Source organism: Hipposideros armiger, unplaced genomic scaffold (assembly GCF_001890085.2).
Source record: "Hipposideros armiger isolate ML-2016 unplaced genomic scaffold, ASM189008v1 scaffold_34, whole genome shotgun sequence".
NCBI classification, from domain to species: Eukaryota; Metazoa; Chordata; class Mammalia; order Chiroptera; family Hipposideridae; genus Hipposideros; species Hipposideros armiger.
The window spans coordinates 4,574,935-4,586,502 of NW_017731384.1; the positions used below are offsets into that span (position 1 = coordinate 4,574,935).

Here is an 11,568-nt window from a genome sequence, read left to right on the forward strand (position 1 = left end):
CCAAATAGTAAACTTGTTTGTCCAGTTGGTACAAATTCATAATGAAAATATCAAAAAAGGTTAGCAGCATCATTGCAACAAGTTCGCAAACTTAATTTCAGACCCCGTATATATACTTGTTAAATTATTTTTAGAAGACCCTATCCAATAAGAGTTGAGATATGTACAAACATAAACAATGTTAAATAAACGTCTCTTGATCTCATTCGCTTTCTAGTTACTGTCTGTACTCCATTCCTACTCGTTTCCTCTTACTTTACAGTCTGACTTCCTTTCCTGTCAGAAACCCCACAGAAACCTCTCTTTGGGTTGCCGATGGCGTCCATGTTGCTGAATCCACGGGACACGCCATCTGTATCTGCCTGACTCTCCCCCGCAGCATCTGACTCCGTGGAAGGCAGCCCCCTCCTACTCATGTTTCTGGATTTCTCTGTGCCTCTCCTGCCCTCAAACCCTGTTGCTCCTCAGCGCGACTGTTCCAGGCTTCCTTTTCTCATCAGTCGGAGTGATCTCACCTGGGCAATCTCATCCACTACCACCTAGATTGTGACAACTGGCAACTTTCTATCTCTAGCCCAGATCTCCCAGATCTTACTGCATTTTACATATTTCTGGAAGCTCCCTAGATATCTGCACAGATTTCAACATGCCCTCCAGGAGCCTGAGGCTCACCATGTCCAAAACTGAAATTAGTATCTTAACCATCTTACACCTGCTTCTGCCCCTGGGTTCCCCAGTGCGGTTCATGGCTCTCTTCACCCAACCAGAAGCCTAGGCCTCGGCCTTGCTTTCCTCCTCTCTGTCGTTTGCCCGGAGAACCAATCGCGTCGCTCTCATCTTCACTTTAGCTCACCCCCTTCTCTGCATCCTCAAGGCCCTCGCCCTAGCATGGGACACACCAGCTCTCTCTTGATTCTGAACTGGCTCCCGCCCCCAGGCTTGCCCCACTCTAATCCCTTCTCTGCTCCACACCCAGAGTGACCTTTACTTCATTGGGTCCCCGTGGGCCTGAGGATGCAGTCCAGATGCTCTAACAGGGATCACAAGTCTCCGTGACCGCCCAGCCAGCCTCAGCCATCGCACGTCTCCCCGCTCCTTGCAGCCCACACTCCCACCATGGCTTGACTTTTAACTCCTCGCCTACGGCAAGCTGATTCTCCTCTTCAGCTTTGGCTCTTCCCCTGTTCAACGCCTACTGCCTGCAGGTCTCACCTTAGATGTGCCTGTCCCTAGAAAGACCTCCTGGGTCATGCCAGCCTCCCAAGACTGGCTTACATTCCATCTTTTATGCCCTCTGTGCCCCCTGCTTCTCCATTGGAGCACCCACACACATAACCAAGTGATTGCTGGTAACTTCCCTGCACCTCCTACTGGTCTCTAAGCCCCATGAGAACAAGGCCACTCACTGCGGGCCCCAGAGTCCAGCCTACTGCCTGAGACATTGTGACACCTCAGCATTCGTCAGGTGTTCGCTGCCAGATAAACCCAGGCCTCGTGACTACTTTTGTGCAGACTGTGTAAAGCAATAAAAATAGAGTTCCTTTTAGAAAGCACTTTCTTTTTCAAAATGATACGACAACACATATGCACAGAAAACAAGCAATTTAACTTGCTAAGCATCCAAAATTCCTTATACTCTCCATGATGTGTTTTGGGGTGAGTCCTCAGACTTACGCCCCCACTCCCCTTCCCTTTCCTTTTCTCTCTACATCTCTCTGTGGCTAATAATTAATAACATTTCTCTGAATTTTTCACATGGAAACACTCGACAAAATTTTTAGGGCTAAGAGAACGGTCATACTTACAGGCATTCTCCCAAGATAAGAACATTTTCTGGTCTGTCCTCTCTCAGTTGTCAACCCCTACACTATCTAGAAGCTCTGAAAAGTTGGACTTCACCCTTCCTTTCTCCTTAGGAGGTTTATCCAAGTGTTTGTTTCATCATGTTGAGACTAGATTATTCATGACACAAAAATTCCTTTTATCAATAAACACAAACGAGTATGTCCCAAAAAAGTTAAACTAAATCCTCCCTCCGCAAAAAATCAAAATCAATAACATTTACTATAAGTATATGTTTAACTACTAGTGACATAGACATTCCAAAAGGAGCCCATGAAAAGAGACTGTCTTCCTAATGAGAAGAGTTGAAGGAAACATTGCAAAAAATTAATCACTGATTATAGTCTGTGGAAACATAGTAAATATTTGATTGAAATGAAAGAAGTAAATGCAACTTCCTGTTAAGATACAGCAAAATATCACCTTTGTACCCAAGCGCATTGGTTAGTCAAATATGGAGAGTTTAAGAGATGAGTCAAATTTTATATGAATAGAGAAAAGTTGTCATAAAAATAATATTTACAGGCAAAAAAAAAAAAATTTTTTTTTTGGCACCCTTTGGTTTTTAGAGTAAGATTGCTCCAAGTGCCTGTAAGTTCTGCCGACCTAAAAGACGGTCAGCAGATAAGACAGAGCAAATGGTTTTCAGGCGTTTATTTCTCTTCCTTCTTCCTGGCCAAGAAGTCAGGGGTCCTTTGAAACATTTTTACCTTCCACCACCCAAGCCTTCCCTGGGACACAAATTCTCTAGCTGCTCCTTTTCCAAGAAATAATGTACAAGGAAATTAAAACTTGAAAGCTGGGAGAGTCTTTAAAAAAGGATTTGAGAAAAAAAAATTTTTTTTTCAAAGCAGTGCTTTGTATTTATTATATGGCAGCTATAAAATACACTTACTATGCTGGGGGACACTGAATAAGCATGTGTACTTTCAAATACCTGCCTTTAGGTTAATCCCTGGAGCCAGGAGCAAGAGCCAAGATTCAAAAGCCAGGGAGGAAAAACTGCTAATCCAAAGAAAAGATAAAAATTAAGAACAGTGGTCAAAATATGGCATTTCTGAAAACCATCAAATAAGTTTCAAAACCTTATTTTGGTTCTATTTCTAGTGTCTTTTTGGAGTTCTTCTCTCTCTTCTGGGACTAACCTGTTTTCTTACCTGTGAGGTCAGTAACATTTAAAGAGCGTAAGAATGAGCTGTGTACCGGCCAGTCCAGCCACTCGCCTGAGGCACAGTACAGCCTTTCAAAGGCTGTTTCCAGGGACAAGGCAAGCTTCTAAATTCGTAGCAAAGACTTTTAAGTGTGATGCAGTAAGAAGTCCTAAAATATACATATTTATTTTGCTGAGGAAATTATATTTCCCAATGACAGCCAAGTCAGAAAGGTTAGTAGCATTTTTCTGGGAATTAAATAAAATGGAACATGTGACTGTAAAATTTATTGTAGCTGAGAATGTCTTCAGGCTTGAATTATGTGCACCATTGTTTAGAGACTCCGGGCTTCAGTAGGTATAACGTGCAGTTTTTGTTTAACGGTTATAGCAATAATAAATAATTTCGAGAGTCTAGGCCTGCGATCAGAGCCTGACTCCCAGGCGTCCATTTCCTGTACCTTAACCCATCACGTTCCCAGCAAGACCCTCAGACTCCAACTACCCCTGAAATGTCCCTTTATGACATTCTGTCCTCTGACTGTTTTTCTCCTCAGCCTCATAACCCCCTCTCTCATTTCCACAATTACCACCCACTTTGAACCAATTACACTACAAGACTATTGTGAGGAAAGATGTGTTCCTTGCATTCCAAATGGAAACTCGGAGCACATCTTCATCTACAGAAAGATTGTTATATATAGTGGATGGATCTCCCAGTACACTGAGCACAATGTAATATTTCAGACACTTAGAAGTTAAATAATCTTTTTCAGGTTCAGTTCTTCCCCCAGAAACAAACTTGGACTTGACTCTGACGAGTCTCCCCCACCTAGACTACTTCCCCCCTCAACCCCTTACAACCACCAGATTCTTACAAGAGTAGGGTTATGCCTGTTCCCTCAGCTTTCTCACCATGCATTCATCCCTTGTTCTTTGCTTTGTACCCTGTTCGGTATTTGGCAAATAGCAAGCACTCGATAATTTTTGTTGAATCAAGAAATGAATTTGCACATGAAACCTATGTAACTTCACTAACCATTGTCACCCCAATAAACTTTAATTTAGAAAAAGAAAGAAAGAAATGAATGAATTTGGCATTTACATCTACCAACATTCTCAAAAATGACAAACTTCCTTTCTTCCTACTTATTTTTAGTATTAGCAGCAGTAGTAGTAGTGCTGTAGCAGTAGGTCGTGGCTGTCGTTATTGTGGTGGTGATTACGGTGATCGTGATGGTAAGGATGCCACCAGTCATGAGTCTCCCCCGTTTCCCTGGACAGCATTCAGTTCTGTTGTCCACCTCCCTGAAGTTCCCTCCTTCCCCAGGTTCCGCGTTATCCTTATAATGCCCTCTGTGGTCACTGACTCTTCTCCTCACGGGCCCTAATTATAAATCCTGCATCAGTGCTCTATGATTTTTTTTCTCTATTCTTTCTCCCTCCGCAAACTCTTGACTCCTACAATTTCAACCCTAATTATTCCACAGAAGAATCACAACTTCAAACCCCCAACCCTGGATTCCCCTCCAGTTCCAGACTGAGTAGACACCTCTGTGGATGATCTCTTGGCATCTAGAACTCAACGTATTTCCTCCCCACATTTACTTGTCATGGCGTAAATTATGCTGAGCTCCTCAGCTGACTTTTTCCCTTCCTTGCTGTCTTCCTACATAGAGTCAGTTTTTTCTGTGACTTGTATGAACCCTTTCTTTTCTATTATTGTCACTTCAATCCAATGTATGCTAATTACTTTTCTCGTGGACTTTTCCTGAGACTCCTTTCTCCCTCTCATCCAGCTCCTTTATGTATGTATTACCGGAGCAGATAAGTCAGCCATATAGCTAAACAGATCTAACTATATCCCTGCCTTACTCAAAAGCTTTATTTCCCTCTTCCCAGTGAAACACAAAAAAAAACAGCTCAGCTAACCTGTCTACTACCCTTCATCTCCCGCTGCTCCCTGCTACATGTGCCCTAAGCACTAACCAGAGTGGGTTATTTTAATTGCCTAAGTATACCCACTGTGTCCTTCTATATATATCTTTGATGATGTTATTCCTTTTGCCAGGTCAGAATATGGGATTGCTTCAATTTAAGATTTCAAACATGCACCAAGTCTAAATAATAAGGGGATACATATGATGTAGCAGTGGAACGGGTTGCCAAAATGGAGGCGCAGTTAAGGTTTTCAGAGAAGCAGAAATGAAGGTACTAAGAGGATGGCGAGGGGCACAGGTGGCTGATCAGTGAAGGTCAAATAATTGTGGAAGTTGGGCAAGGGAGAGGCTCCGACTGGGTCACATTCTGAACCCACAGAGAAAGGGACAAGAGTAAACTGACAGATGTGTATACTGTTAGATGATGTTCATCTTCATGTAAATGGCTAATAATTACCAAGTTAGTGGTCAAAATTTTGACATTACAGAAACCAAAAAAAAAAAAACCATCATAAATTATCTTATTTGTTAACTTTTTTGCATTTTGATTGGTTGGGTTATCACAACCCAAAGTAAATTACATATAGCAATCAGAATTACCAAAAAATATGACTTTCATTGTGGGCAGGCATCCATGTGTATCCTGTCTATTTATTTAGAGAGAGGGGGGGAGAGAGAGATTGTGTTTGGAGCTCCAAGGGACATATTCTCTTGGGAAACATCACATCCTTTTTGAAGAGGAGAAGGTAGAGGATGCCTGCATAATTTAGGGGAGGAGCATTGTCAAGGTTTAGGGAACTGATATTCCAAGACGCCTTTGGAAGGGTGGCCAGGAAGCTCGTGTACACAAATGGAGGGTGGACAAAATTAGAGCGACGAGGTAGTTGACGCGTTTTCCAGCTCCTTGGAGGAGAACTTACAGAAGAAGGAAAGGAAGTTGGCTTGACATGGAAAGAGATAATAGTTATTAAAGAATTTGAGGGATAGAAATTGACTGTCGTCATAAAGGTTTCCATTACCTGAGTGTGTTTTGTAGGAACCAGTGTGCAGCACAATGATTTGGTATAGCTCTTAAAATAACTTCTAAATGGTTCTTTAGACAGTATAGGCTCTCCTTAAATGGCTATATTTAGATTTTCTTATGTTTTTGTTTCTAAAGTTAATATAATTTGTATCCTTTGCAGATTTGGACTTGTCGTTCCCCAAAATAAAAACAGCAATTTCAGAAGGCTATGTAATAATTTTAATTATATCAGCAGGTTCTAATTGTGTGCATACCTGGTAACACCCTAGACCACTAGCTAGAAAGCCATATACTACTCACGTCTTACATTATGCATTTCCGTAAGGCTACCAGAATACTCAGTGTCCATATACCATCTGCCTACCTGACTGTAAAGCTCAGAAACCAGAAAAAGTCACAGAAACCTGAGAGTGATTGATGTATAGCAACTATAGTGTGGTCTAGGTTGTCAGTGTGCTATACTTTAAATACTTGGATGTGTTTCCCATTTATTTTGTGCCTTGAGTCTGCCCTTCATAGTTTAAGTGCCCAGTGTTCAGCATTAGCTAATTCAGCTTGGCATAGGTGACTTCTGGCATGAACACAAGCTTCATTATAGCTCTGCTGCTGATAGCATGGCTCCGAGCCCCCGCCAGGCCTTGCTTTCAAATGTCACCCACAGCACCCACCTACACAGAGGATGGGCTTGCTCACTTCTTCTCACCAAAAGGGAAAATTAGAGCAGGGCCCAGACAGCTCTAACCCAACTGACTTTCTAGGACTATTTTGGTCACTATTTACATTTGTTGGTAAGAAAGCAGGCTTTTTTTGTTGCTCAAAACCCTTTTGAAGGGTTTCATGGCACAGCCGAAATTACATGTTTGTCTGGGCTCTACCAGTCGAAGGGAAGAGGGCGGGAATGACACAGTGGGCATGGCGATGCGGAAACCCTGTTCTTTCTGTATTATTTGTGCATGCATTTTTAATATGCCATATTTCAGAAGGCTTTGGAACTACCCCTGCCTGAGATCCAAGCAATATTAGACACCATTTTCTCCAGGCTACTTTCCACCTGGCATATAAATACCAAATACATCAGTTTCCTCAGAGACTTGAAAGAAGTAGGTCAAGAAGTATTTATTTTTTTATCCTAACATCCATCTTTTATGCCCTGATTTCTCTCACAGCATCTCAAGAATTGTTCCATTGAGCAGACTGGGCTGTTGATACATAACCGTCGAATAAGCCCAGGGTGGGAGGATAGGAGAAGAAAGTAGAACTGATAACATAGCAGTTTTGTACCTGCTAAGCCCGAGACAGGTGTTACTGATGTCCAAGAAGTGACTGTGGACCCCTTTCTTGAGCTTGGGCGTTGCACCAATGTCTCTCTCCTTTTCACCAAAGTAAGTGGCAGCACAGGCTTGCATCTAAGCCTCGGTGCTCTGACCCCACCTCCCTTGTCAGGACTGCCTCCCTGTCACATATTCTAGAAGCTTCCCCTATAGACCACATGGGCTTTACTAAGCACAGCCCCACACGTCTCTTATTTACCTTGTCAAATGCTATGTTTTGGCAGACAGCTCTTCCCACTTCCCCACCTCCTGCCTGTCAAAATTGTAGCTGTTGTGCAGGATTTTTCCCCAATGCCACTTCCTACCTGAAGACTTTCCTGAGCAACTTGTGTTTTGCCCCCAGTGTCCGCCCCCCGCCCTGTATCATTTTATTGCATATGGGCAATTTTTTTTCAGTTTATTATGAAAACTTTTAAACATACCAAAGCAGAGAGTATATAGTACTCTGAACTCCCGTGTACTCTTCACCCAGCTCCGGCAGTTACCCAAATTGGACACATTTACATCATCTTATCTCCCTTTTTCCTCTGCTAAAGTATTTACCTCATGTATTCCAGAATGCCTCTCAGAAAAAGTGGACATTCTCTCAGAGCCACAGTGCTGATGTCACACCTAAGAAAATTCAGTCATCTGTTAGTATCATCTACTATCTGCTTCATAAAATGCCATTCTGCAGTTGATTTGTCTGAATCAAGATCCAAGCAAGACCCAAGAATTACATTTTCAATCTTAAGCAGACCCTGCGTCTTTATTCTGTGCTATAGACTTCTTGCAAAAACCCAGCCATTGATCCCCTAGACTGTCCCCCATTCTCCATTTATCTCCTTGCCTCTTTGTGGTGTCATTGAACTTCTTCCTCTGTCCTTCCCTTTCCCTTTTGTTCTCTCAGTTGGACACTTAAGACACTCACTGTGCTCCCCTGCGTTTTGTCCTCATCACATACTTCCTCTGATAGTGTAAGCTCCTGAAAAGGTCAGACTACGTCTTACCCAACGTTTTGCTTTCCACATGATGGTACTTAAAAAATATTATCCAGTTGCATACTCTATAAAGAGTTTTGAGGCCTTTCATGAAAATGTGAACTGAAGTTTTTCTCAATGTGAAGAAATTTATATTACGAATTAAGCTGCCAGAGAAGTCGCCATAATTGGTCACTATTTGCCAGTTTGCACTGAAAGAATTACAGCCTGGCTTAAAGAGGCACATCCTTATAGCTGAAGATTCTTACCATTTCGAGAGTTATAAAATACTTAAATTTCCAAGTCCCCTATATTGTCTCTAGGCCCATAGAGAAGTGAATTCAGAAATGAACCGTGTTGTGCAGTCAGCATGAAAGCTAGGTCACTCATCATTGTTCTGATCAGGAAAATTTAGTTGTGCTTAGTAGTTCGGAAATCAAACCGAAAGTCTGACTGCAAACCCACTATCACGGGTCCACTGTACTGTCGATAACCAACTGCAATCCAAGCTTTAATACCTAAAACGGAGGGGAAGAAACTTCAAAAGGCTGCACGATAAATGTTTTTGACAATGTGTCAGTTGAACATTAAACAGGATCTTTGTAAATCCTCTCATTCTAAGTGGTTTACATGGAAAGTTTTAAACTTCTTCCTTCATAAGTATTGGCTCCAGATATCACAGTATCCTAAGGTTAAAAAGAAAAGAAAAGCACTTTAGGTGGCATATATAATTTCCATCCCCTCTGTGAATGTGGAGGTGCCGGGAGCAGACTCACCTACAGGCCTCGACCTCCACACCTCGGACATTCTCTCTTTCATCATCTAGGAATGTGCCAACTCCCCACATGCCGTTTTCCAGATTGTCTCATAAAGAGAATACTGCTGGTGCTGGGCGGCTTAGAACAACAGAAAGTTATTGTCTCATAGTTCTGGGGGCTAGAAGTCTGAAACCAAGGTGTCAGCAGGGCTGTGCTTCCTCTGAAGACTCGAGAGAAAAACCTTCCCTTACCTCTTGTGGCTCCTGTGTTTCCCAGCAGTCTTTGGTGCTCCTTGGCCTTGAGATGTATGACTCTCAATCTCTGCCTTCATCATCCCCTGGCCAACCTCTTCCAGTGTGTCTCCTCTTCTTATAATGTTCTCTTCTGTCATATTAGATTAAAGGTCCGCCCTACTCCAAGATGAGCTCATCTTAACTGATTACATTGGCAGTGACCCTATTTCCAAGTAAGGTCACACTCTGAGGTGCTGAGGGTTAGGCCTTCAACATGTCTCTTTGGAGGATGTGCTTCAACCCATAACACTGTGTACCACCCTTCGTTTTGGACACCATACCCTACTGGACAAGCCACTGGCATCATTGTTACTGTGAAATCTGTGACTCAAAGAAACTTACTTTTCCTCTTGCTTTTCATACATTACAACTCTTTAAATTAAAGACTATATTTTTTTAATTTAAAGTGTATTGGGGTGACAATGGTTAGTCAAGTTACATAGGTTTCATAAAGACTACATAACTTCAAACTACATAATTTGGGGTCACTGGCAGCTTTTGAAGGAAGGCAGCATTCGCATAGGCAGAAGAACGCGTTCTAGATAAGCTGAAGAAAAGAGCAAAGGCCACGGGCTGTGCAGAGATGAGTCTCCCGGAGGCTGGGAAGCTGAGAGGCTGGGAAGCTGAGAGGCAGACGAGGCAGGTGTTCAGGCAGCTCCTCTCCCTCGGGGCCAAGCTGACCTGGGCCATTTCCTGTCGGCATGACCTTCCAGCTGGGCAGCCTCTGGCAACCCTAGGAGCCTTAGCTGCTTCCTGTAAAGGGGGTTTCTGTTGCAGAGGGTGGTTGTGAAAGGAAGCGGAGTATTTAAAGCCCCTCTCACAGTGCTTGACATGTAAGAGCTAACATGTGAGCTTTGAGTTCGTGTGTGGAGCACAGTAAGAAACATTATGAAGAGATTCAGAACTAGGTGAAGGAATTTTAACCTAACGAGGTAAGAGATGGTCAGGCATTTGTGGGTTTAGAGATGGAGAATGACATGAAAAATAGTCTTTGAGAAAAATGTGTCTTCGGTGGTATGCAGGATGACACAACCGGGAAAAGCATGGAATCCTGGTGTGAAAAAAAAGGAAGACCTAGATAAGAGTCATTTCAAATAGAAACTGAAGGGATTCAGGCAACTAAGTAGGAGTGAGAGCTGCGAGAGAGATGACTCACAGGTGCCTGGGATTTAAACTCAGGCGACTGAAAGAGTGGCTGTGTCACTCATCAGCAGAACAGCTAGGCGGGAAGCTGCTTGAAGGGGGAAATCGTGGTTTGGCCTTGGGCTTGATAAATTTGAGGTGACCGTGAGGCAGCTATGTACACACAGGAGAGAGCGAGTTGGAGATGAGAAATTAGAGGACTTGGGAGATGATGGTTGTGAAGATGAGCTTTAGGAAATCATCAACAGGAAAGCTCTAGTTAGAATGAGTGTTTCACGCCCACTGGGCAGGGAAAGCGGGGTGTCATGATAATGCATTCGAACTCAATGGCTCTAAAACCAAACTCATGATCTCACTGACCCCAAACTGTTTGTTCTTCCACTATTTCTCTTTTGGCACCATGCTCTGATGGTCAAGCCACTGGCATTGTATTACCGTTGAATCTGTGTCACACAGAAACTCGTTTTTTCTCTTCCTTTCCATATATTTTAATTCTGTTGTGTTCCCTGCCTTAGTTAATGGCAGCACCCAGCCACCTATGCTGGGAGCCTCATCGTCATTCCAGAGAACTGCTCTCTCCTACCTGGCACACCGATTCTGTCACCAATCCCCACACTTCTGCCTTCTGGCTCTGCTGCCATCCCGCATGGACACCCCCAGGCCCATCACCCCTCGCCTCCTCTGGTCCCAGCCAGGCTGATGTCCCCTGTGATACTGCAGCAGCCTCCTAATGGTCTCCCTGCTGTGACAGAGTGAATTCTTACAGCAGGTTTTCCTGCGTGATTTATGTTACACAGGCTATAAAACTGTGATCTTTTTTTTTTAATTCTTTTAAAAATTATTTTTCAATGTCCAAACCATCTCTCCCTTACTTGAGATTGAATGTGTTTTGCCTCATTCTGGATTCCCAAGCTTTGGCCAGATGCCTGCGCTTGGCCTTTCCACAAAGGATGATGGGCACACAGGCACATTTCCCTGGGCCTGGTTGTCTGGCGGACACAGGGAGAGCCGAGTGCGACTACATCCTCCCCCTGTTCTGTCCCATAGATTCGCCCGCGCGTCTTGCCAAGACTCTTTAATCGCCTTCAGCGGGCCTGACTGCCACCACCATCTACATTGCTACCTGAC

The 11,568-nt window shown here is 43.3% G+C and overlaps 1 protein-coding gene across 2 annotated transcripts in view; it reads left to right on the plus strand.

Moving 5' to 3' along the window:
* Nucleotides 1-11,568, plus strand: part of CEP112 (centrosomal protein 112) — a 355,787-nt gene that overhangs the window by 291,080 nt on the left and 53,139 nt on the right. The window lies entirely within an intron of this gene.